At 35.7% G+C, this 27,042-nt stretch overlaps 1 protein-coding gene and 1 pseudogene across 5 annotated transcripts in view; both read right to left on the bottom strand.

Moving 5' to 3' along the window:
- NELL1 (neural EGFL like 1) overlaps positions 1-27,042 on the bottom strand; it is a 719,285-nt gene that overhangs the window by 50,573 nt on the left and 641,670 nt on the right. The window lies entirely within an intron of this gene.
- LOC120610040 (uncharacterized) lies at positions 19,755-19,870 on the bottom strand (annotated as a pseudogene).

Below are 27,042 nucleotides of genomic sequence, written 5' to 3'. Positions count from 1 at the left end.
TCACAGTTAGTGCTATGGGGAAACAGGAAATATAAAAGCAAAAGCTTCTCGAAGGAACAAAACAATCATATGTCCTGGCTGGCCTGAGACAGGTCTGGTTTACATCTGCTTCCCCTTTCACTCTCAAAACCATCCCAGTTTGGAGGATAAATTATCTGAACACATTAAAAATAATTCTTCCAGCCCTCAATTCAATAGGTGATCTCTTGGAGGAGGAGGAGGGCTGAATAATGTGTAAATATTTTTTTCAATTTGCAAATATTTTTATTCCCCAAACGACTTGATAAGAGAGACCAGTAAAAGCTTCTATGATCTAGCAGGACCAAAGTTATCTGTGTAGGGCTCTCATAGAAAGTGAGACAGTTATACAATCAGACAGTTATACACTTACGATTTCCCCCAGAGACACAAGGGAACTCCTGGCTTGCACTGAAAATGAGAAAAGTAGTGATGTCCCTTGCTGAGCTGAAATGCCCACAGCAGATTTCAGGAATTTACCGAGAATAACCAGAGCTCAGCACACACAGGCACCTGCTAACGAGGCAGCGCATCTCTGTTCTGTGTGCAAGATTTATAACTGAAGCCAAAAAATTCATTTGCTATGTAACCAGACTACTTGAGAGGTGCTCACATTTTCATCATGTTCATAAAACTGGCACTCTTTCTTCAGAATCACAGTACTGTTAAAGCAATGGCCACAGACCAAATACAGAAAACACTTGGAGGCTTTTCAGCGACACTTTGGGGCTTTAAAAATTATAAATGGATTATGGCTGCTTTTGTCCTCAGAGATTTGTTTCTCTCAGTCAGCACTTGCCACAGGCAAACCAATAAGACAGATGCTCTGGGAACGGGGCTCCCTCTCTCTCCCAAGGATTTCTGATAAATCACAGTGAGCCTGGCTGCACCACACAGTATGTCAGCCATCCCAAAGGAAACAGACAGATAAAAATAATCATTTTTTCTTCCTTTTACAAGTCCTAAGATTGTGTTTAAATTTAGTTTAATCCAGCACAGATCTGAAAATGTGGCAAAGGAAACAGGAGATTCTGGGGGATTCTTGAGCGTAGAGCCTGTGGTATTCACCTCTGTATCCTCAGTGCCAAGGGATGGCTACATAATAACTCACATTACAGTCCAGGTTGCACAGCTAACAAAGGGTGTAACCAGGTTCACAACTAGCCTGAACCTGCATTTCTCCTTCCTCTATCATATTATCTTGTTGATGAATCAAGAAAGGAAGATTTATACAAGGATAACACATTTATTCAATTCTCTAAATATCTGTTGAGCTGAAAACATGTGCCTGGGATGATTTTTGTGTTGTGGTGGATGAAAGATGACAAAGATGTGATTCCTGAAACGCAGGAGCTCACAATCAAGGGAAGGAGACACATATGCATCTTTCAAACTCCAATCGATATCACCTTCTCCAACTCCTCCAGGCGCACAGCCCCCCTCCACCCCAAGTGAGTCAGTACACACACACACACACACACACACACCCATTTAAGTACACATCTTACTCTATCATGGTTATTTCCCTTTTGTGCCATCACTCAAATGCAAATTTCTCAAAAAGAGGCAACATTTTAGGTTTACATTTTTTTGTTATAGTGTCAAGAAATAAGAAGGTGTCCAATAAAAAGTTTGTGGGAATGAATGAATGAAAAAATAAATGACAATGATCTGAATGAAATAAATGCTGAAAAAGTGCTGTAATAGAGATTCACAGTACCACAAGATTTCTTGCTGTTTACAAATCACAAAGATGCAATGACAATTCACAAAACTAAATGTAATGGGTTAGTTTAACCATTCTATGTTATTTACCTCTTAAAGACACCATGTAGTTTCTATTTAATACTGTGTTTCTATGTCTAATCTTTAGAGATTTTTTAGGCAGCACAACAGGCAACAAAAAGACAATATTATAACTGCCTTCAATGAAGGATCCTACTTATACCTTGAGTTTTTCTTACTAATGAAAAACAGATGACTACCCAAGGTTTTTTTCATAGGATGTGCTGTAAGCAAAACATTTAATTCTATTTAGAATGTACAGTGAATTTGCTATCAAAAGCCCTTTGCAAACAAGTCCTTTGATTCTTGCAAAATTCTAGTCTCTTGGAAATTAGATGAACCTCTTCCTTCATCTGATATCCTCCCTCTCAGTTTGCTATTTGGAAATTAACAGAAGCAATAAAGTTTTTCTAAAAGCTTATTTCCAAGTAGATACTATTGTATTTCACGATAATTAGTTAAAGTTCATAGTGAAGCAGTGGCTCAGGTTGAATTTCCTCATTTCTAAGGATTCGTACAGGGAGGAGTTTGAGTCATGAGGAAAAGTGGATACTTTTCATTCATTCAACCAAAGTTTATTGAGCATACATGTATAAAGCACTGTATTACACCCTGTGATGTAGGAGTGAAAAGATAAGGTCCTTATGCTCCAGAAACATAAGGTCCTTATACTCCAGATGCTCAGAGTCTATCAGGGAAAACTGGAATGTAAAGAACTTGGGCTTTGGCAATGAGGTGACTTCAAATTCCTTCTTATAACCACATGAATACATTGTTTAGACTTTTCCAAATCTTTGTTTTCTCCTCCATAGATTGAAAAGAATAAAAATGAACTTCATAAGACTAATAAACAAAATAGATTCTTAAGCAAAATCTATTACATTTCTCCTGTCGCATAGGATGTTAACTTTGGACACTATTTACTAGCAATCAGAAGAGGAAAACAATTAATATTAACTTGTAATCGAGAAACTGGTTAGGACTGCAAAATGATTTCTGGATTTTTAAAAATATTCATTTGTATTTTGAGATAATTATAATTATAAAACATTCAGGGATAGAATCTATGAATCAATAATATATATCCCATTAAAATGTGGATTCTCTCCTCTCAAAAAATATCGCATGAATTTAAGGAAGCGAAATTAGTTACATAAATGCCACAAGTATAGCAAACATAAACCTGATTATTATCTAACATTTGCCAAATTCCACAGTTGTATTGAACATAGCATGCATCAGAATGTTTGAGGGAAAGTAAAAAGACAAATAAATGAAACAGAGCCTTGGTGGGAGAAACAAGCTAGCTCTCTCATCTCCTCTTCTTGGGCTCCCAAAGGTGTGTCCTAAGCATTCCTCCTTTGCAGATGGGAGAGGCCATGTGAATGAGTTCTTGCTCTAGAGCAAGAAATAATGTAATTGCAATGACTCACACGACCAGTCGTATGAGCTTCCCTGCTATTTCCACCTGCCCACTGGGGGCTAAGGTACAGGGAAACCCTGGAAGTTACTTGTTAAAAACGGCAGCGTCTTTGTCTGCCTGGCTCTCTGCATGACTGTGTAGAACAGAGCCCCTCCGCAGACCTGAAACGGTCATGGACTATTTATATGAGCAAGAAATATATTCTTTCTTCTTGAGCCATTACACAGTCTGGAGTGCTTTATTGCTACAGCCAGCATCTCCTGTTTTGATAGCCTCCTTTCCATATTAAGGGTAACGACTGTGCTCAGGTCAGAATGCACACAGACACAATCTCTAAAAACAAAACCAAGCAAACAAGAAAAAAGCTTCAGCACCCATCACTGATTATGTAGGCAGCTAAAGTAGCAGGAGAGATTTTGTGCTGAAAGTCAAGAGTCAAGACAACTACATGCAAAGAAGACAAAGCTTTGTAGTCAGATACATTTGAGTTTGAATCCCGACTCAGCTACTTCCTTCCTAGCTGTGTGACTCTGAGCAAGTTATTTATCTTTTTCTAGCTTCAGTTCCCTGGCTCTTAAATGAGGATGACATTACCTAGCTCATAATGTTGTTTTAAGGATTGAATGAGATCAATGAAAAGCTACTCTACAAAGCTAGGTGAGCCATCATTAGGCCTGCAATAATGAACATTCTCTAATTTCCAAACCCCACTCAGCCATGGAGAAACTGTGTCCATGCCAAGATAGCCCAAGTCTCAAAGCTTCAATTCCTTACACATAAAATGAAAGGACTGTGCTATAGCACATTTCAGTTCTCTAACAGCTTTAACACCCTAGAGATGACCGGTTATCTGGGCTTTGGGCTCTTGCCTTCATCTGCTACTAACCAGCTAAATGGCTGCTATAAGTTTTAAGATGTCTTTGTATCTCAGCTCCTTCATTAGCCAAATAATAACTTTAAAAAAATGCATGTTTTGTCAGTCTCACAAACAAAACTCTAATAAAGTATGAAGGAGGTCTGGAAGTGAATTAACGGCTACACAAAATATGCAGAAATAGTATTATTACTATTTTTTCTTTGTAAGTCTTGATTAGGAGCTAGTTTTAGTCTGTCAAACTGAAAGGTGCCCATTCTAAATAACAATGTCGATGGCACTGGTGATTAAGGCTCTCTGCCTTTTGTAAATCTCTTTTTATACTGACTTGTCACAAGAGAATTAGTCTCTTCCTGGTTGTTCCCTTCCCATGTTATCTCCAAAGCCTTTCTTTTTGTCTGTTCCTTAAACAAATCATTCCCAAATTCTTCCATAAAGAACCAATTTGTTTGCACATCAGCTCTCCTCTCTAGTCTGTAAGCTCTCTGATAAATATTTCTAGACTGACCTGTAGCACAAGTTCATATACACATTTACTATCGCCTATGAATTACTAACTTCAGAGGTCTCTTCATTTCCAACTCATTCTGCCTCAAGTGTTACATAACATATATCCTTCCATGTATCAAACTCATTATGCTCCCCAGCACTGCTTCTTCAAAGTCAATGAATAACATGTCAACATTCATATAATGGCTAACGAAGCCTTACATGGTCTGCTTGCTCTCATCTCTTAATTCATCAAACACTGTTTCTTTTGCTTACCCAGGACAGCTATACTGACTTTCTAGCTATTCTTCAGGCACACCAGGCACGCTCTAGCCTTTGCATATGTTGTTATCATATGCTGTTCCTTCTGCCTAGAATGTTCTATCAGATATGTCCATGGCTTTATCTCCCAATTCCAACTCTTTACTAGAATATCCACCTTCTCCACAAGCCCTTCCCTGGTCACCTAAAATTACAACTATACAATTACAACCTACTTGCTTCAGCTCAGAAATTCCCTATCATCTTTCTATATTTTTCTCTTGTGTATTTATTTCATCTAACATGCTTTATATTTTACATGCATATCTTTTTTCCATCTTCTTCCCCTCAATAGAATGTAAGCCCCATGGAGTGATATGAGGACATAACAGGACTTGGAACTTAGAGGGCACGAAATGAATACTTGCTGGATAAATAAAAGACAGAAGAAGAGAAAGAAGACACATTGGAAATTCTTTCTTTGATATGCTTTAAAAATCTGCTTTGCATCCATTCTCCAGATTTGTTGTCAACGCCATGCTCTAGTTTCTTATTTTCTCAGATCTGAATGAGTGCAGTATCTCCTGGCCGTCCTCCCCAATCCATAGCAATATTTGGCTAATATTCCCAAAAGTAATTACTCAGAAAATTTTAATTAAAATAACAACTAGCTATTCTGGCACTTGATAGATTAATTCAGCTTGGGTAAGTCTCTTTCCAACTTAATACTTTAATTCTATTATTTTTATAAGCAAAGATTAAATTAGATCAGTATTTTTCACCCAGCACTCTACAGAGCATTAGGTTTCCATGGAGGCTCTCTTGGTAGACCAGGTAAATCTGCAAATGGACCCAACCTTGAGTGACCACTGAGAAGCTGTACATTTCTGGAGTATAGATCAACTGATATTTTACCACTATGAACGTTGATGATTTTAAAAACATTGATGTAGGTCATATGCACTCCCAACCTGAAAATCCTATGATTGTGTAATTTTATTATATCCTGTTTCTCTAGTACTTACGCATGATCCTTATTATAAAAGTCTCCCATTCAAAGACATAAATAATATAACCTCACTCCGCCTACCAGTTCATTTTTATTTCTCAAAATTCTTCAGCACAAAACCTTTGCACACTCTGGCCTGGTTGCCTCAGTCTCCACATATTCTATACTCAATTTCGATTTATGCTTCCCACCCTGCAATTGATTTTTTTAAAAATTAAAATCCAAGCACAAATTTTAATTCCACCAAAAAAGTCCTTCTTTTCTCTGAATTCCTATAATAGTTAACAATTCTACCACCCTATTTAAATCATACATCCATTCTGTTTTAGAAAATTCTGTTTTCTTGCTATAGATTCTCTCTGTCAAACAGAAACAATTTCGAACTTCTACTCATCAACAATTTACTGTGTTAAGCCCTGTGACAAGTACTTTAAATTCACTACTTTGATATTCAGAAAGCCTCTAAAATAATTTGAATTACTCTAATTTTACAGAAAATGGAGGCTTAGATGTTTAAATAATACGCCCATTTGAAAGCATCTGGAAAGTGGCACGTTGGGGATTTAAACCAAGGTCTAATTGACTCCAAAATATAAACTATTAACCACTTTACCATAGATCCCCCAGTATATTTTGGAAGAAGAAGGAGTTTCTTTTTTATCATCACCCATGTCTACGCTCCATTTCAAATGGAAAGGTGACTTAACTCATTGTTATCAATAGATTTCCAGATGAATGAGTTGAGTGTAGATTTCAGCCAATGCTACCACAGAGAAAGCAGATTTGGAGTTTCAGTGTAACCAATTTAACTGCCTGCCGTAATGAAAATAAACACACTTCAGAGGAAAATTCTACCTCCACGAAGTAGGAATATAATATCCATCATACAAAAATTATTGTACATCTAAAGATATACAAAAATGTGACTCATGCTAAAGAGAAAAAGCAGACAACAGAAACCAACCCCAGATGATAGATTTAGTAAACAAAGCTTTAAAAAAAAAAACCATTTAAAACATGTTAAAGGACTGAAATAAAAACGCACTGAGATGATAAATGAACAGACTTCTCTTTTTTAACCAAGATTGAGGAATAAGGGCTGAATTTACCATCCAACCCCAAATAAATAAGAACAAACCAAATAATATATGTAGGAAAAAAATGGGTTTCAAGATATATGAAATTAGGCCATTAGAAAGAGTGATCCTTGAGAAACATGAAATGCATGAGAAGAGTTTTGCAACTGCCCTAGTTTGCCAGCTGGGAGAGGTTCGGGCCGTGGTACGGGAAGAGGATCTCAAGGAAAGCCCAGAAGACTACTTGGAAGATATAAGCTGAGGGTATGGAGAGAACAAGGCAGCTAGAGTTTGCAGGGCAGAGTACTGGAAAGGAAATGGTTGCACAGAGAAAGAACTCTGGAGTCTTGCAGGAAGTCACATTCAAGTAAGTATTCAACAGAGTACTGATCAGAAAATGGATGTGATGAAACTATCTAAATCAGGAGAAAGACCGCCAAAATGGCTTAGAGGTAATAGTGCCTGGTGCTCACACTGGGAAGGGAATAGTGCATGTTTCCACTATCTAGACTGGAAATTCTCATAATTCACTGGATAAGAGTGGATAGAGTACACTAATGGGTCTTGCCTCAGTAGTGCAGAATAATTGGCCCAATTATTAAACACTGTTGTGGTCCCAACTGAAAAGTCTTAAAAGCAAGACACAAAAAGATCTAATTGTATGTAATTGCTTCATTTGTGTTCCAGGAAAGTTAAGAAATATTTATAGGAACACAAAAGTAACCAGCATCCAACAAGTAAAACTGATACTGATGGGCATCGAATCAAAGATTAGGATAAATGAAAATTGGAAAACTTAACTCAAAATTAAGAGGAAGAAAATCGTTTGACACCAACACAAAACTGACACATATGTTAGAAGTTAGGACATTAAAATAGTTACTATAAATGTATTAACATGTTAAAAAGTTAACTTGAGACATAAAAAAGAATTTATATGTCAACTATACTTTTAAATTTATTTTTACAAGATGTTAAACCTATCCCTTTACGGACAGGTCCACATTTTTTACTTTGAGTATTCCAATAGCCTGCATTATTCATAATGGAGGTATTCATTCAGACATGATAAATAAGATAATTTACCTCCAAATAAAATAGAGAGGTTTCAGTCCTCAATGAGAAATGGAGAATTTAAGTAAGTCAGTCCCTTCGAGAGCTTTACCATATTTCTGTCACCATCTGATTACACTTAGAGAAGAATTATTTTATGTTGTATAATTGCAGACAAGCAACCACCACAATGAAAAAGTTATTTTAGAAAAAAGTAAAAGCCTTTATTTGTCAAATTCACAAAGTTCTATAATTTATGTTTTTGAAAGGGAGAGAAGTGTCTCTTTTTTTCTCTTCTATGAGTTAGAAAAGAAATTCAGAAGAGAAAATTCAAGCACACACTTAGACAGAAGGACCTGCGTTTAAGAATCCCAAATAGCACTTATGCTGGTTTGTCTGGTCATAGCTCCACGATATCATGGATGCATTTGGTTTGAAAATGTATTTGCAGGACTGATGACGCTCACAAGGGGTGCAGAGATAGAGCTGGCCCCAGTCAAGCCTAGAGTCTTGGAAACTTGGAAAGCTCAGAGCCAGAACCAAGTACAAGAGGAAACAAAGAGAATGAATCATTCTTCTTTGAATAAACAACCACTTGACTTGAGAAACCACTTAGGTATCCAGAGGAGAGAGACTCCTGAGAGGGTAGATTGCATGGGGTAAGGATCACTCAGAAATGAAATAGAAGATAGCATCGTTGCTCATAGTCATTTGTTATAGGTCCCTTTTCATTGCCTATAAAGAAACAATAGCTTCTTTCAAATATGTGGGTTAGCCATTGTAAAATTGATAACTAAGAATGTCTAAATTCCATGTGATTAGAAACCATGGAATCATAGAGGAACAGAGGAATGGAAATTTTATGTCACCATATTCAAAGTTATATACTCCAAAGATAAGAGGATCTAAGCAGGCAATCTAAGTTAATAATGTAGCCCAGGCTTTAGTAATCCGGAGAGAGTACATGCCCTGCCCATGGGGAGCAGCTATTACTCGGATCTAGGAAATGCCTGTAAGCTATGCTATGTTGGAATCCCACCAAAGATCACTCCTTCACCGGCTGAAGGTTCACTGGATAAGTCTAGATATAAGGTTGGTTTTATTATTTTTTTTTAAAGGCGAGTTAGGCCAACACTAGGCAGGTCGCATAAAATGTGTTTTCATTGAACTTGAGATCTCAATTTGCAAACTGTGAGTCCAATTACCATTCTTTTACACATAGGAAAATGAGAGAAGTGATTTACCTAAGATCTCTGAGCTGGTTGGACAAATACCTAAGAGCATATATCATGAATTTGTTCACCAGCTGTTTAAAGAGCCATAATGCCAAATAGCTACACATACTTGAAAATGTCACACACACACACACACACACACACACACACACACACATACACGTGCACGCACGAACATTTATCACCTAACATGTGCCCAGAGACTTTTCTAGTTGCTGAAAAGAAAAGAAGAGAATGAACATTTCTTCAACGTCTATTAACTGCTAAGGTATTATGTTTTAGTCTCTATAGCAGCCCTGAGAAGTATGACTTACTCTCCCCATTTTACAAACAAGAAAACCAAAATTCTGTGTCACTTTCCCAGGTCACAGGACAGTACATGAAAGAGTTGAGGTTCAAGTGAAAATCTACTCATGCCAAATACTCTGTATCTCCTACTTCGCAATACTGCCTCTTCCTTGTGCTTTCTTCTGTGAAACTTTAAGTATCCGTACATAGCCTCTTCTTATTGAGGACCTCACAGTCTATTCAGGGAGATGAACTTGGAAATAAACATCTCACTTGGGGAAACTGTGCTAACTACACTGAGAAACTGCAGCATCTGGGGGGACACGTCAAGAGCAGGGTCTGCAGGAAGCCATTCATTCAGCTCAGTAAAGCTTCGTTTGCTCTCTTCCCCACCCTGCAGTGAAAGCGGAGGTGCCAACCTACTCTCTGCAATCTCTAGAGAACATGCTGGCTTTAACACCAAACTCAGACCACGGAGTTCCAAAGAGAGTCTTTTTGATGTAAAATACTGTAGGCTTGGCGATAACGATCCTTTAGGCAGGTGTAGAGGGAACCATACCCAACGTGCTATCACGTACAGTATTCTGTTTGATCCTCACACTCCCACAGTGACTTGGGCACTTTAGGGTTCAGATTCTCCCGTCAAAGATGATGAAACCGAGGCTCAGAGAGGCACTGCTCCAGGTGGAGGAGAAGCCTCGCTAAGGTGTTCTGCCTCCTAGCCTTATGTTCTCTGTAGCCTAACATGCTCACTATTCAGGCATTTGAGATAGAAAGGAAAGGAGGTTTGTGGCGGAAAACAAAAGTTTTCCCCAGAAAGAATTAGTTAACATGTTGCAGTGGAATTTGATTGATATTGGTGACATTTCTACCATTTCCTTCTTCATCTCCTGAGTTTTCACTTTTCTTGTGTATTTTCTGTTTCAGTCATTTTCCATAACCATTTGTCCCCTCCCATACTTTTCCCCTGGCTTGCACCAAAGACAGATTTTCAGAAATAAGTGAAACTACAACAGCTATAGAGGACCACTGATTGTTTATATTGAGAGCCACTGAAGGTCAGTACTGTAAAAATGATGCAAATGTCTTAAAAAAAATGTAAAGAAGACTAAGTAATTTAAGTTAGTAATTTAAATGTCCACACACGAAGAATAGTAAAATCATCCCTCAGAGTATTTCACTACTTCCTGTTGCTTTATCTTCAGTCCCACCCCCACCATAAAGCTACAGAAAAACTTTCTTCTGAGAAGGATTCTATCATCCATTACCATGACCACAAACATTGGCATCACCATCATCTCCTAACTCCTAGTTTTTCAAGAATGACATTGGCAAAGAAACGAATACTTTGAGAATCAGTCCTCAACAAAATGGGACAGGAATGAACAAAGAACAGTACAAAGAATAGTTTCCCAAATTCTAAGGCAGGGCTTTCCTGTCACAAAGAAAACTGCACAAGCCTCCGTGCCAGATCTATTCCCCGGGCCATTGAATAGATGACCCAAACAGTCAGCCCCGGGACCAGAAACAGCCCACACGCATTGTATGGTTTTGCTTGGCACAGAGAGTTATATTTAACAACTGAACCAGATGTCAACAATAAGAATCAGGACATTTCACATACACATTTTAGATTCCTGGCATCTCTAAAAAAATATCAATCTAGAAACAATGGGCCCATGTTGCCACATGGCAACAACTGGCAGGAGATGAGCAACCGCTGCCACCTTTAAATGAGGCATGGACTCTCCACTGCAGAGCAGTGCACACCTGGCTCACTTTACTCATGCTCGACAGGTGTAGACATCTGAGTTTGTGACACCTGCCGGAAGTGACTGGCTGCTCTCATGTTGACAAGGGAAACAAAATCTCTAAACTTTTTGTATGGTGCATCTTTGATATTATAAATATTCTTAGTATATCACCCCTATATAGGCATTTTTATATACCTAATATACACAAAAGTTAAAACTAAAAATCATAAGGTAAATTTGAATTTAAATTAACAATATTACATTATTTATTAATTTCGGAAAAATCTTTGCTCTCCAATGTAGTATTTTTAATATGTGTGCAACGATGAAATATGTGTAGTGGATTCTGAAAATCTTGCTTTTAACCTTGTACCATTTTATATACCAACTGACGTTGACAGGTCAATTGTTTGCAATTAAATCATTTACAATTAAAGACTAGTGAAGTTTCATGTCCCAATTTTTGATAATAACTAATATAAAAAGAAATTTGAATGTTTCAATATCAATCGACTTGTGTGCCCAGTCCTGGGGCGCACGAGAAGCGCTACAGGAAGAGGTGAATGTCCCATCACCACTCTTACTCACCAGGGACAATGAAATCAGTTCAGATATTCAGACAGTTCTGGAATCAGCCAGAACCAAGCTCAAACTTGGGCTCTGCCTCTTACTGGTTATAGAACCAGCTATTATCTAATTCAGTCCATGGGACTAAACTGCCTGCCAATCGATTGTTGATCTCAGATTTCAGAGCCCATGCCTGAGTGCAGGTAACTTTTACCTTTTAAAATCTTATTACCTCATTCTATGTTAGCTTATTTAACAACATGATTATCTCCGATGGACTCAGAGTCTTGAGCATCTCTTTATGAAAGCTTGATATTTTTTAAATTTCCTCTTTTTCACAGCCTCCACTCTCTGTTTATATATATACATATGTATATGTATATAATAAATGTATATATGAAACAGCTTCCTATCAATGGAATAGTAAATGACTGAGTCATCATAATCTTGCATAAGTTTTTTTTCCAGATATCTAGCCACCAATGCTCTACACGCACACACACACACACACACTATGTTCACTAAGGAATGACTTATTTGCAAAAGCAAAAGACAAGCTTCATGTTATTTTTAGAAAAAAAAGATAATATTCTTATTAATTAATCAATGAGAATGCTCTCTGGCTTCTCTTCCCATTACTCAAGTATTATTTTATAGGCATTAATTTTTCCTGTGGTTTTGACCACAGTTCACTGAGTAAAATGGTGATGGCGGGAAGAGGATACAGATGAGAACCTAATTGAACAGCAGGGACAGACTGATTGGTGTTGGCAAACACCTCTGCCAAACCCCCGGTGGGGCTGCCTGGGGTCCCAGACTGTAGCTGATTGTTGTCTTACCGTTTGAGAATAAATTTGATGTCTAATCACCTTGAATGTTTAGTTTGATTAGGCAAATCGGTACCACCCCACCTTCTTACTCCAAAATGACCAAATATTTTTTAATTTATAACCCACCAACAATGTACTGAGCATTAGCTATGCATCGACAACGTGCTCAGGAGTTCAAGGCAGCGGATCTGGTGAAGTAGAATGAAGGTGGGCTTCGTTGGTTTATACTTGTTGCCAGTATTTTTTTTCCATGATCATGTACCTTCTATTTTCAGATGGTTTGGGGTTGAATTCATACATCTTCTCTTTCCTCACTGTGGTTTTGGATTCCTCTTCCTCATCTACCTCATCTTTAAAACAGACATAATAATTTTTGCCTTGAGACTTATTGTGACTATTAAATAAGAGGTTTACTACTATCTGTAATATATGAATAAAAATGTTGGTTTCCTTTTACCCTACTGCTTTATTACCAGGGGTACAAAGTGAAATAAGACTGGTTCCTGCCTTTCAAGAGTTAATATTCCTTGAAGATGACAAGTACATTTATACCTAAAATATAAGACAATAATATAATATAGTTATAAGTCAAATGTGGTAAGTACAAAATCAAAGCTACAATGTCATCCTCTCTCACAGTAAAATCCTGGGATGGCATACTTCTGATAACATGAATTCCAAAATAATGTGATTTCTGGGTAGAAATGAGCTCTCATTCTCTGTCTAGCCCTCATTCTCAAATAGAGGTGAAATAAAGTGCTTATCTTTTGGGGAGACAGACAAGAAGGCTGGCAGAAAAGAGGTGGCGGCCCTGTTTCAGGAATGAGAACAGGTTCCATGTGCCCAATATTCTTGTAGCTCCATCTTCTGGAATTTCAACCAAGTGGGTAGCAACTTACTAGGACATTTTTGGAACAGCTGCAAGTTCCAGCCAAGGCAAGGAACTAGAAGCATCCTCAATGTGATATTGAGGTCTGAGGACAATCACCACTAGGTGGCACCAAATAGCAGCAAGGCCAGGATGGATGTAGATCCTGGAGCTGGCTCACCTGGGTAGGCTCCTTCCAGCCATTTCTTCAGCCTTGTTATAAAGTATCTTCACATTTCACACAATTTAATATTTTAGACATACTTTATTCAATACACGAGTTTTAATGCATTTGGGTTGTAGTAGAAGTTTTGAACTCAATTACAATTCCCTATAAGATCTAGACCTTCCTTACTCTTTTTCTCATTTCATACCACTCTCCCCTTAGCTCACTGCAATCCGGACACTATAGGTTTCTCAAATTCATCATCTGTCTTAGAGATTTTGTACTAGCTGTTTCCTGTACCTATAATGTTCTTAATATAGACAACCTGCTCCTTCTATTATTTAGGTATCAGCTAAAATGCCACCATCTCAAAGAATCCTTCCTTGACCACCATTTTGAAGTAGCTTCACCTCTCTAGACTCGCCCTACTCCATAACCCTGTTTCTCCTCTTGATAGTATTAGTCAGATTTGACATGAACTAGTATGTAAGTTTGTACATTGTCTCTTTTCCTCTGCTAAAATATAAGCTCATCAGGGCGGGGACTTTTCTGTATTGCTTACTACCACATCCCCACAGCATTCTACATAGTTGTTGGTGAGAATGGCAGGCTCCGTGGGGGGCTTCTTTAGATCACTATCTGGGCCCTATGAGGGCAAATAGAGTAAGCCAAGTAGTAACTCTAGAGGAAAATAAAAATAGGAAAGCTGTAGGAAACTAGGCTGGGTTGGAAGAAGTAAGAAATTATTCCAGTGAATACATTTACTGGACTATTTAGGAAATAACATCTTCATAATAACAGTGGTAATGACAACAAATAGCATACTCTGAGTGCTTACTCTGCCAAGCACTCTTCTAAGTACTTGACAGGTGTTAGCTCATTTAATCCTCTCAAAAACCTGATGGTATAGATATTATCCCTATTTTACAGATGAGAATGCAAAGTCTCAAGAGAAGTTATACAATTTGACCAAGATCGCACAGCTAGAAAATGGAGATGAGCTATAAACCATAGTCATCTGTTTCCATGAACTAAAACTATTATTTCACATCAAATCATGACAATATCAAACACCATAAAACTTACTCTTATAAGAAAAAGAAAAAATACTGAAGGCAGTCTTAGCCAGGAGAGATGTATAAAAGTGTCTAATCAACAAGAAATTCACATAATAAAGAGGAAGATCACATGCAGGGTGGTCAAAAGAACAATAAATAGAAGGTAAAAGGGTTTGGGGAGTAAGTAAGGAACTCCTGAGAGAGTTCAAGAGCTCAGTTTGGAAAACAAGTGCTGATGGCACAAGTATATCTTTTCATGCTCCAGGAATTCATACCACCACTTAAACACATTCTGCCAGGATGAACTGTGACATTTTGGCACATTGGACAAGAGCAAATGCATTGCAATTTGTACTCTTGAATTATTTCTAGGTTTGGCCCTTAATACATGCTCACATTTTATCTTTGAAATATGTGCCAAACAGAGATTGTGTGAAAAGGGAAAGATTGACACCAAGAAAAAATGATTAGATTGAACTTCCCATTATGTTTCTACATAATTCATGTAAAGGGCAGAAATGGGAATTTGACCAGTTCTCCTTTAAAAAAAAATGCTTTACAAATTCTATAGAGCATATCTAAATTGCATTTGGATTCTGTGTTCCACTCCAGCATGGTTATTTATGGTGTTTATTGAATACAGCCACTATTCTCTGCCTCTCTGCACATTTATAAATACAACTTCTAAAAGGCATCCATTAAGGCTTATAATCTATAATTGGAAACAAGATGTGACCAGTCATGCATTCACTACTATTACAGAATCATGTAAAGTCCTACAGGGCTGGAGAGGTCTTGTCATTCAACACAAGAGCCCAAGATGTTAATTAGACCTCAGTCCCCAGACTTTCCAATGAGACTTTCAGTTCATGGGTTATCACTGTACATGCATTCCCTGCCTCTCCTAAGCGATCAAATCCAAGGATTAATGATATAATCTGTAGTGATAATCTTCAGCTGTTTTGGAATTAATCACCATGAAGGCAGTAAGAATACTAATAATCTTTACTGCTCACCTGTAAATGACAGATATGCTAAAGTAATCTAAACAATTATAAAGATAATGCAATAAAAGTACCAATATCCACCACCCAGTTGTAAAGGCAGATCATTACTAATGCAGTTGATGGCCCCTCTCTCTGCTCACCTGATCACATTTTCCTAAAATTAACCAGTACTCTGACTGTAGTTTTATCATTCCCTTGTATAATTAATGCACGAATCCCTAAACAATGTATAGGACTCTTTTGCATTTTTTAAATGATATAAATGGCATCAGGCTGCACAAATATTTTTGTAACTTGCCTTTTTACTCACATTGTTTTGACATTTACTCATATTGAGAGGAGTAAGCCTAATTTGTTCATTTTCCATGCTGTTATGTTATCCTCTCCTTGATGGAAATATAGTTCTCGGATTTTCTGCAATTATAATCACTGAAGCTAGGAGCATTTCTGTTGATGTGTTCTAGTGTACCTGTGCAAGAGTTTCTCAAGTACATTCCCACAAGCAAACTGTTAGGTCAGAGAATGTGTGCACAGTCATCTTTATGAAAGTATAAAACAATTTGCCAAAGTGCTTATATATTTACATAAATATATGCTCCAGCTAAAAGTGTGCAATTTTTCCTGTTTTCTCAATCATTCTCAACACATGGGATTGTCAAGTTTTGTTACCACAGTGGGTGTAAAATGCTATCTCACTGCCGTTTTATTTAGATTTTCTTGATTATTTTTGAAACAATATCTTTCCATATTCTTATTGATTTTTCTTATTTATCTGTTCATAATTTTGTCCACTTTGTTTTACTTTTTCATATAGATTTTAAAAAATTATTTATATATTCTACACAATACATTTTTTGGCAAATATCTGGTCTCCAGACATGTAGTTTACATTTTCACTTTTTGGAGGGATGGCTTCTTTGATGAATAGAAGTTAATTTCTGCTCATGTGAAATGATTTTCAATCTCTTCCTTTGCTGTGTTTTTTTAAAGAGCTTGTTTCTACTGATTCACCACTAAATTTGAGGCTTGTTATAGGTTTTAGTATAGATACTGTATCTTAGTTGCTAGAATTTTCTTTCTATAACACAGTAAATAAATTTTATTGAAAGCCTTTCTATTTAAGATGATTCTATGTTTTTCTCTTTGTATCATTTAACGGATTGAATTATATTGATATGTTAAGTACTGTTAAACCGTTCTTGAATTTCTAAGATAATAGTAATCTGTTTGTGACATTTTTAAAAAACAATCTTTTTATGTTGTTTTCCTTATATTTGTTCTGAAAGGATCTTTTTTATATAAATGAAATTGAACTGTAATATTCCTTTATTAAATTGATTCTGACTAGTTTCGTAGCACACTTAAACCATTTATATTAAGTGAAATTGCAAAGTATTTTCCATTTTTTATTCTCTGAAATAGTTTGTAAAAATCAGTATTATGTTTCCTGGGAGTTCAATCAGCCTTGCTGTATAATATCTGTGTTTAGGTTTTAATATATACATGTATGGTTAGGTAAGAATGGAATTTTAACTAATTAAAAAAAAATGGTATGTATCTACTCAACTTTTACATTTCTTCTTGACTTAGTTTTGATAAATTACATTATTCCAATAATATGTATATTTCATCATAGTTTTCGAGTATTAACATAAAAATTATTTAAGACATATTTGTTGTATCTGTACTTAAGTTTGCCTTTTTTACTATTTGTGTTTTGTCTCTTTCTCCTTGACTAGTGCCACCAGAGTTTTGTTTCTATAATAAATCTTTTTCAAGGAATAACTTTAGCTTTTGATGATCCTCAATTTCATTTCTCATTTTACTTATTTTTGTTATCTTTATTTTTTCCCTTTGATTCACTCTGTTTGTTTCATTCTGTGGTTCTTTTTGCTAACTCATAAGTTGTATATTTAAATCATTAATTTTAGCCTTTTCTATTCTCACAAAAGATCTGAGGTACTTCAAAAAACCATTTAAATTGTATTCAACAAATTTAATCCCATATTTTAATTCCTGAAAGATCTATTGGGTTCTAATAATTCAATTTTGTGAAACCCTTGGGCATGTTATTTTATTGTTTATTATTTCTGACTCTCATTCATATTACTTAGAGATTTTGAATGGAAGATTATGTTCAATAGAGCTATACCTGTGGGAAGCTAGTAAGACCTGAGTTGGTGGTAAGTTCCTCCAGAAAGAACGAGCATTTGTTTCTGCCAGATGTCCCAGAAGGATAAATCTTTAAAAACACTTTAAGTTCATTTTTCAGATTCAGGTACTCCCAGCTCACCAAGTAATACAAATTCAAAATTTTTTTTCCTCGAATATGTTTTTTATATGAAAGATATTCAAAGAAGAAAAAATATATATTTAAAAAAACTGAAGATACATGTTCAGGATATGCCAGGCATTATGACTTGATGGAAAGAATTCTGCAGTCCTGAGTTTGAATCCATACTTTGGAAGAAGTATGACCTTGAACAAGTCTCTAACACTTGTAAGAGTGTGAGCCTAATTCTTTGTGTCTAAAGTATAGGGAATACATTACATGGATAGAGTGAAGATTACACACACATTGTTGGAACCCACCTAACAGAGGCCCTAGAAAATAATTTATGCTCAATATATGATGTGATAAGCCCTCTCTTTTTTCCTTCCATTTCTTTCTTGAGCAAGATGGAATAATAGCTCAGCACATGAAAGGACCCCTAGTCTATTGTCTATCCTAGAACTATGGAATCTATTCAACAAATACTTATTGACTTCTTCCATGCTAGGCAGTGAAGGATAGGGCTAATAGTAGAAAATATTAGAGTGGGTCTAACATCTAGCTGAAAGGGTTGAGAACTTAATGGACTCAAGTGCTAGACATTTTGAGATCATAATAATTACTGTTCTGTGTGCTTTGCATATACTATACTCTTTAATCCCACCATCAACTGCATAAAATATTTGCCCCATTCCTGATGAGGAAAGGAAGTCAAATTACACAGCAAATATTTTATGCAGTTGATGGTGAGAACTCTTTGAAGCTAGCTTAAAATCTAGCCCATTTCTCCAGATCATACTTCAAAAGTCTTAAATACTGGCTCTTACTGAGTACAAAGTCATTATTTTCTTAAGGGCCTTGGGACCAGTTAGGACAGAAAGTCATAAACGTGGCATCCCAACCATGATTGAACACCATGACTTGGGCCAAGGGTGGACCTGTGAATTGTTGGGTAAATCAGGGCATTATTTTGCTGAACAACAGCTGCCCTATGACTCTGCAATTCTGGATCACTATTATCAGGCTGCTTTAAGTGTTCTGAAAAATGTCATAATAAACTCATAAATTAGCAAGTGGCAGCCAATTGACAATTCTTAACAGGATAAAAAATCTAGCCCACTTTGGGTGCTGACCTTTCTTTAAAAAATCATTTTAAAATAGCACACTGAATTTTAAAAAATGTATTTTTAACACATGCACCAGCATGATTTTTAAAATTAGTTTTCAATCTGTCTTTTCATATTAGGATATTCATTTTACGTGACTCTGACATGCTGGTGACCCTGAACTAACCAGACGGTTTTGAGATTTTGATATAAGCACCTAGGGGAAAACTCAGAATTCCAACTGCCATTCAGTCATCAATCATTTACTAAAAAGTCACTATGAGTAAAACAAGGCACAGAGGTATATAGAGAAAAGACATGGTCACCCTACACCTGAGATTTCTAGTCTAGTGGAGAAGAAAGATACAAACAAATAATTACAATATTATAAATTTTAAGGTAGAAGGGATGATTAAGTTATTTTAAAAGAGAAGAAGAGGAGCTACCTATTGGATAGAGATGAGAATTAGAGAAATTACATAGGTGATAAATCTAAGCTGAGCCTTGAAAGGCAAGTAGAGTTGCACCTGACGGAGATAAAAGAACGTTACTGACACAGGAAATACAATATGTATTTATTATTATTATTATAATTATTATTATTATTATTATTTATGCCTACAGCACCTGGTCTTCCTAGGTGGTCTCCCATCCAAGTACTAACTAGGCCCGACCCTGCTTAGCTTCCAAGATCAGATATCGGGCTTGTTCAGGGTGGCATGGCCATAGACCATGGCTCCACTGGGGTGTGAACCCAGGACCTTCTGCGTGTAAAGCAGACGTGCTAATCGCTACACTATGGAACTACATCCAGAAATACCATATGTAAAAAAACCTAGTTACTATCATGTAGACAGTGGGAAATCATCTAAAGGTTTTTTAGCAGGAATAAGACATAATCACATTTCTATTTTGGAAAGATCACTCTGGAGATGTGTGTTTGCAAAGATTGGAGGAGGATTGGTTAGAAACTGGAAGATCATTTAGGTCTTAGAAGAGGGGTAGTCCTACAAGATGATATCTCAAAGCCAGTATAAGATTTTATTCCATTTACCAAGAAAATGTTTATAATTTTTAACATTCTTTATTATGGAAATTTTTAATTCTGAATCCCACCATATTGAAACAATCAAAGTAAGAGATCCCAAGGGTGACAGCCACAGAGTCTGCAGAAAGAAGACATTTAAGAGTGGAATCCGTAGTATCTGGTGACAGCCTGAAGATAAAACAAGAGTGAGAAGCTGAGCATCTTTGGAATCTCTGCTACAAGCTAGCGAGGGGATGAGTTAAAATAAAAAAAAACTCATTGAAATTTAAGTTAGAGTAGTATATATCCTCTCTGGAAGCCAGAAGAAGAGCAGAAAAGTAACCAAACCTGCCTGACCAGGAGAAAGATAGGAATCAGCAATTCTGAAAACCAAGTTTCCCAAAGCCTATTTTAGGTACATTATGATAAGCATCAAGTTAATTGAGACAAGAATTACAAAGGCACCCTGCAAGTTTATTCAATTATGCACAAAAATTAGAGTCAGATGGTAGGAGAATCTGTTTAAGTAGAAGAAAGTAAACAGTGCCTTGTGATCAAAAGACATGACTTCCCACTGTTTACTCATCTCGCTGAGCTTCTGCCTCTACATCCAGTAACATGAAATAATAATCTCTGCATAGAGCTGTTGTGAGGAGCAAATACGATAATGGATGTGAATGCGCTTGTAAACTACAAAGCCTTTGACAAATATGAGGTATTATCTCAATGGTATTATCCCAATAAAAGTTAAATGCACTTGGGAAAAATCACCCTAGCTTCCAATGTGGCTTGTGGCTACCATTTTGGACAGCACAGGTCTAGAGTTCAGAAAGAGTATGAGAACTTCAAGAGAAATTAAAGATCCTCAGATTGAGTCTCTAGTTTACATACGCTTATGATGAGGGAAGAAGGAAACTGTACCAAGTATTGTGTTTTGTATTGGCAGATGTAATGTATATCATTAAACTTTAAAATCACAGTAAAGAGAATTATTATTCCCATTTCAGGTGAGATAGGAGGACTTACCTAAGTCCTCCTTATAGGTAAGTCCTATGTAGACAGGAGGACTTACCTAAGACACATGGCAAAAGTCTGATAGAACAGGACTCGAACTTAGAATTTCTGATTCTGTTACTGAGAAAAATATTTCCTTATTTGATTTTTGTCCTTTTTTTCTGCATTAACATAGGTATATCCATGTGTTTTGATCCTACATCTCAACCGATATGTGGTTGATATGGTGGAGTTTCAACTTACTCTTTGAAAAAATGGCAAAAACTTGTGCCTCTATGCATACTTATTCCTGTTTCTTTCAATTTCCTACTTATCATTCAAGATAAACTGTGTTCTCTCTTTGAGAACAAAGCACAGAAAAGGAATTATTCTATAAACATTATAAATAGCAGCCAGCTTTCTAAGAACCTACTTGAGCAAGAAAACCATGTATATGTGCTGTATCAATTTTATTCTTTCTTTGTGTAGTCACATTGTGGGTATATAACCAGAAAGGACTACTGTGATTTATTTGCTTCCCTTAAGAATTCTAAAGCCCAAAACTGTCTGAAGGGCAATAAACCATAATAAAGACTGTGAAAAACAAGATACTAACAAGGAGCAGATATATTTTTGGCATAACTCCCTTCAAAATCAAATTGAAAAAGATTCTCATGAATCAGGCTGCAGAAACACCAGGAGTGTTCAGCTTCCCCAGGGCTATGTGGTAGATGTCGATGATAATAGAGTTGCCTGTATCAAAGAAAGTCCCAAACAATTGGGATAAGAATAAATGCAATAACCAGTTTTTAAAGCAAACTTGTACTTTCCGAAGTATTTTGCAATGAAAAGATTATGGGTTTTGGAGCCAGAAGGTCTTAATCGACTCTTGCCACTTCCTTGTCATGTGGTCTCTCTATTCTTCAATTTTTCCATCTAACCCAGTGCCAGACAATCTACAGAAGTCCCTCAATCAAGACTAGTTGGCTACTAATCCAGGGTAGCATCCTCTTACTCTCTTCTGATAATTCTTATTCACCTCTCTATTCTCTGTGAATTTTGACCATACCATGTCCTATCTCCATAACTGATAATATTTTCAATAAATCAACGCAGTAGCACCTGTAGGAAATTTGTCACCTGTAAATCATCAGAGGCCACCACTATCTGCTTTCTAAGACTCCAACAAATTCTTTCCTGAGAGACAGTTGGCAACATGCATGAGTCAAGGACAGAGGATTTCAAAGCTATGGTCACTGTCTGCCAAAGACAAAAGGCAAATGTTAACTAAGGACACACAGAGGAGAACTCTGACTTCATAAAATCATTGGCTGGAAAATAATAAGCTTTAAATATTTTTTGCCTTTTATGACAGATTTGTAATATTTAGAATAGATGGGATAAACCAGTTTAAATCTCAATAATGCACATATTATTACTTATAGTCGATTACACATTTTTTTGTCCAGGTCATTACTAATGACTCAAATAATGAGGTTTCCTGCTACTTTGCTCACATCGTACTCATGCGATATGCTGATGAGGTTAAATACTAGTTGTGACAATATTCTCCACGTTAGTAAATACCAAGAAAAAGCAACCTCTACAATGTAACATTGCTAATGTGAGATTTTAAACACAGTATCCAAGAAGTGTGAGACAAATTCTAGAAAACACCTGGTAACATGTGAGAAAATTATACCACTAACACAGCAATTTCCCAGTAGAAAATCACACATCTTTAGTTGTTTTTCAGACTGAATAAGGATAAAAAAATCATAGGGAAATAAATCTCTATTGAATTGTCAACTCAGAGACACAGAAACGTTCTATTCCACTGAAAAGTTTTTGAGGTATCTTTAGCAGTAAAAAACTCACTGAGATCTCACACACACACACACAATTTTGAATATCTATAGTTTATGCATGTTGGCAAAGTCCTGTTTACTTTCAGGGACTATTTACATTAAAATATTATTCCATGGCAATAATCATAGACAGTAAACAGTATAAAACACATCTTCTACAAACATCAGGAGTATTTTGGGGCCAAACAGTGTAATCTATAGGAGCATAAGTAAGAACTCTCATGACAGATGAAATCCCATATTCTAACTGGTATCAAAAGTGCTGTGTTTCTTATTAAGTAGTCATAGCTAACCAGGCTAGTGTTATTTTTTGGTGAAATAGATGTTATTAAAAGGAAGCTAATTTTTTATGTGATGCTGATATTATCTGTTTTTTAATTGATTTTTCCCCAATATTAAAATATCATGATATAAAATTTGGAATAGATGATTCTAGAAAGACAGACGCCTAAACATATCCTTTTGCCTTTCTCTCTCAACTCCAACTACCTATGTCTTCTCCTGAGGAAAGTAGGGTTGGTTATGGCAACCAGACAGGTCCTAGAAGATGTCATCAAGTGATGCCAGTCCCAGTTTAAATTGCTGACGTATCTTCTCTGCTCCTGTTCTAAGGTGAAAATGTAATTAGATTGGTGTTGGCTAGCCCTGGGGTAAAGAAGGGAACCCAATGGCTCCCGGAAATCTTCATATTTAAGGGTCCTTGGACCCATGAGGTTTTATTAGAGTTATGCAAATGTTTCTGGAAGCACCTGTTATTTCCTGTTCCTGAGAATCATGAGAGAGCTGAGTTGGAAGACTAAATCTTTCTACCTTGAAGCTAGGAGAATGTTAATCTTTATAGTAGAGTTGACCAACGTCGTTTTTAAAAGTTGTTAAAAAATAGCATGAGAATATTACACTGACCAAGTAAGATTTATTCAAAGAATGAGAAAAAAATGGTTCAACATCATTAATAAAACAATCAACATGATGCTTGATATCATTATAGGAGAAAAATCAATAGAAATGGCCTTTTATAACTTGCTTTTTCCAGTGAAAATTATACTTAAAAGATTCATCCATGTTGTTGGAAATATCAGTTGTTCATTTACATGCAATAATGTATAACATTACACTGTGTGAATATGTCATAATTTACTCATCTATACTTCTATCATTGAACATCTAGATTATTTCCAGATAGTTGCCCTTATAAACAATACTGATGATATAAATGTTACACATGTCTCCTTTACACATATTCATGAATATCTCTTTGATGTATATCTAAAAGTAGGATAACTAGGTGGCAGAATTTGGACATATTTATTTCCCAAAATATAAAGTATGATACCATTTTTATAAAGCTCAAAAAACAGTAAAAATATAACATTTGTTGAAGTATATAACATTTGTTGAAGTATATATGTTGTGTATGTTGAAACTATATATTTTAAAATGCAAGGGAATAATGAACATGCAAATATAGAAATATTTTGGACCTAAAAGTAAGGGCCAAAAACAATAGAGCAGTGGGCAACAGTAAGATAAATTCAAATTGTGAGTAACGTTTTTTATTTTTAAGTGAGTTTAAGTGGATTTTCACTCTAATATATTTATGAATTACAAATGCTGTCTTGTAAGAATATTCTAAAACAATAAATGCTTAAAAACATCTGATAAGTTTTAGTAACTAATCCAAATAACAAACTCTATATAAACTAGAAATATTAGAAAGCTATTTAATTATCTAGAGTCTGTCTACCAAAAAACACCAGCAGCAATCTCAATGGATAAATACTAAAGTTATTTGTTGAAAAATTAAGAAAAAAGGCAGATATAATCACAATTATTCAAGATCTTTTATTTTTTAGCCACCAAAAGGACAAAATTAAAAGTTTTACAAATATCATAAAATTATCTTAAAATATGCCTTTGTTAATAATATATGTAAATGATTTTGGTGAAAATCTATATCATACACAAAAATATCTTCTTCAGATATAAGAGCATTTCTTATTGAAAATATATGTACAATGGTGACCATTGAGAACAAAGGAAATATCTATCAATAAGGAAAAGGTTGAGTAAATTGTAGTTTCTCCACACCATGGAATATCATTTAATACCATTAAAATGAATGAGTCTTATTGACTTTAAATTGATTTTTTGTAAGTCAAAAGTAGTCAAATATTGGCAATTTAATATTATTACTATGACTTTGCATATATTTATACATATATGCATATATAATAATTATGTATCAATTACACATACATATGTATGGAGATATATAACTGCTATGCACATATGTGTGTATATATATATATAATATAAACAAATAATGTAAACACAAATCTTCACATACGTATTCTTGATGTGTGTTATTTGTAAATTTATATATTATCTGGTTATTTGGAGAGTAGGTCAAACTACAGGAAGAAGTAGAAAAATGAGGAAAGATATGGAGCAAAAAAACTGACTGAAAAAAGTTGCCTAACAGGGAATGTAGTCAGCAGTAATGTGATGGCTAAGTGGAAAGCCAGAGGGAAGACAGAGCAATCAGGGGGATCGTTTCATAAACTATATAAATGTCTAACCAAGGTACTGTATACTTGAAACTAATAAGAAAATAAAATTTAAAAAATGTTGCCCAGTATAAAGCAGTATTATAAATACCTTTTTAAGAAAGTGAATAGCATGTTTCTCTATTTCCAAAAAAAGGGTGATGCATATGAGAACAGTCACCAAAATAATGGTGGTTTCTCAGGGTGCGCAGAGATGAATTTTATTTCATGCTTAGGTTAGAATTTGTTTTATCAGAAAGTGTTGTTGTTATTTCGTCTTAGAGGAAAAAAGCATTAGGGCTATTTTCAACGTGGAAGAAAAAGAAATACTACAGAAAGCTTGGAAATTTATATAAGAAATAAAGCAGGGGAAAAATTGCTCTTAAATTTCACTACCCCAGACAACACTATTAACATTTGTATGCTTTTTTTTTTGCATTGAGGGTTTATGCTATATGTACTATTTCATATTTTCCTTCTGTTGCCTAACATATCAAATTATGACAAATATACAATGCTCCATTATTCAGGTACTGTAGTTTTATTTAATTATCCCCATGCTAAACACTTGGTACTTCCATTTGTACACACTAATGATTAATGACTAGCAGCACAAGGCAAATTTTACATATAAATAATAGGTTACATTTTACACTGTTTTCCTAGCAAATCCTCTTAAAAATGAAATACCGACAACAAAGGTGTGAAGATTTTTTAAAATCCTGAAACTTAATGCAGAACTGCTTAACCAGGAGATTTACACCGTAGCTAAACCAGTAGGCTAATTACCGCCAAGAGCAGCACGTCTGCCTCAGACACAACAATATTTAAATCATTGTAGTTGGGAGATCCAGACCTACATTTCAGTGGATAATTATAAATAACCTTGTCTAAAGATTTATTCAGCTTGCTGAAGGTGTACTTTGCAGGAAGCACATACTGGCATGTACTTCAAAAAAATATTTGTTTCCTTTTTTGGGGGATAATGGGATATGTGCAGAACCCATTGGTTTTCCCTAGAAGCAGCAGTCCCAACCACACTCCTGCCAAAGTGACTGGGCATCTAAGTAATTAAACAACAAGAGTTCTCAAACATTAACAAAAAGGTGATCTGATTTGTTTTTGGGCACTTAAATCTGGCTTTTACTTGGGCCCTCAATATGGAACAGCTACATCAGAGGTACTTGTTAGAACTGCTGAACAAACGTAATATTGAAAAAGTGCTACTAGGTGTTCTTTTCCTAATAAAATTATATAAGCTTAATAGTAAGAATAGAGTCAATCGTCATTTATCAAACAGGGTCTATAAATCCAGAGGAATCCTGAAATAAATGTCTTAGTGTATAAAAGTTCTACGACAATTTTGTTTTCATTTTAATAAGTTTTTTTTTTTTTAACAGCATGTTCCTCAGGTAGAAATATACTACAGTCTTGCAGTGGTAAATTGCAACCAAGCAATATTTTTCATG

Source organism: Pteropus medius, unplaced genomic scaffold (assembly GCF_902729225.1).
Source record: "Pteropus medius unplaced genomic scaffold, Ma_sr-lr_union100, whole genome shotgun sequence".
In the NCBI taxonomy this organism is placed as follows: domain Eukaryota; kingdom Metazoa; phylum Chordata; class Mammalia; order Chiroptera; family Pteropodidae; genus Pteropus; species Pteropus medius.
Note: the sequence above shows the minus strand (reverse complement) of the source record. Positions and strands in the feature narration are given on the sequence as shown.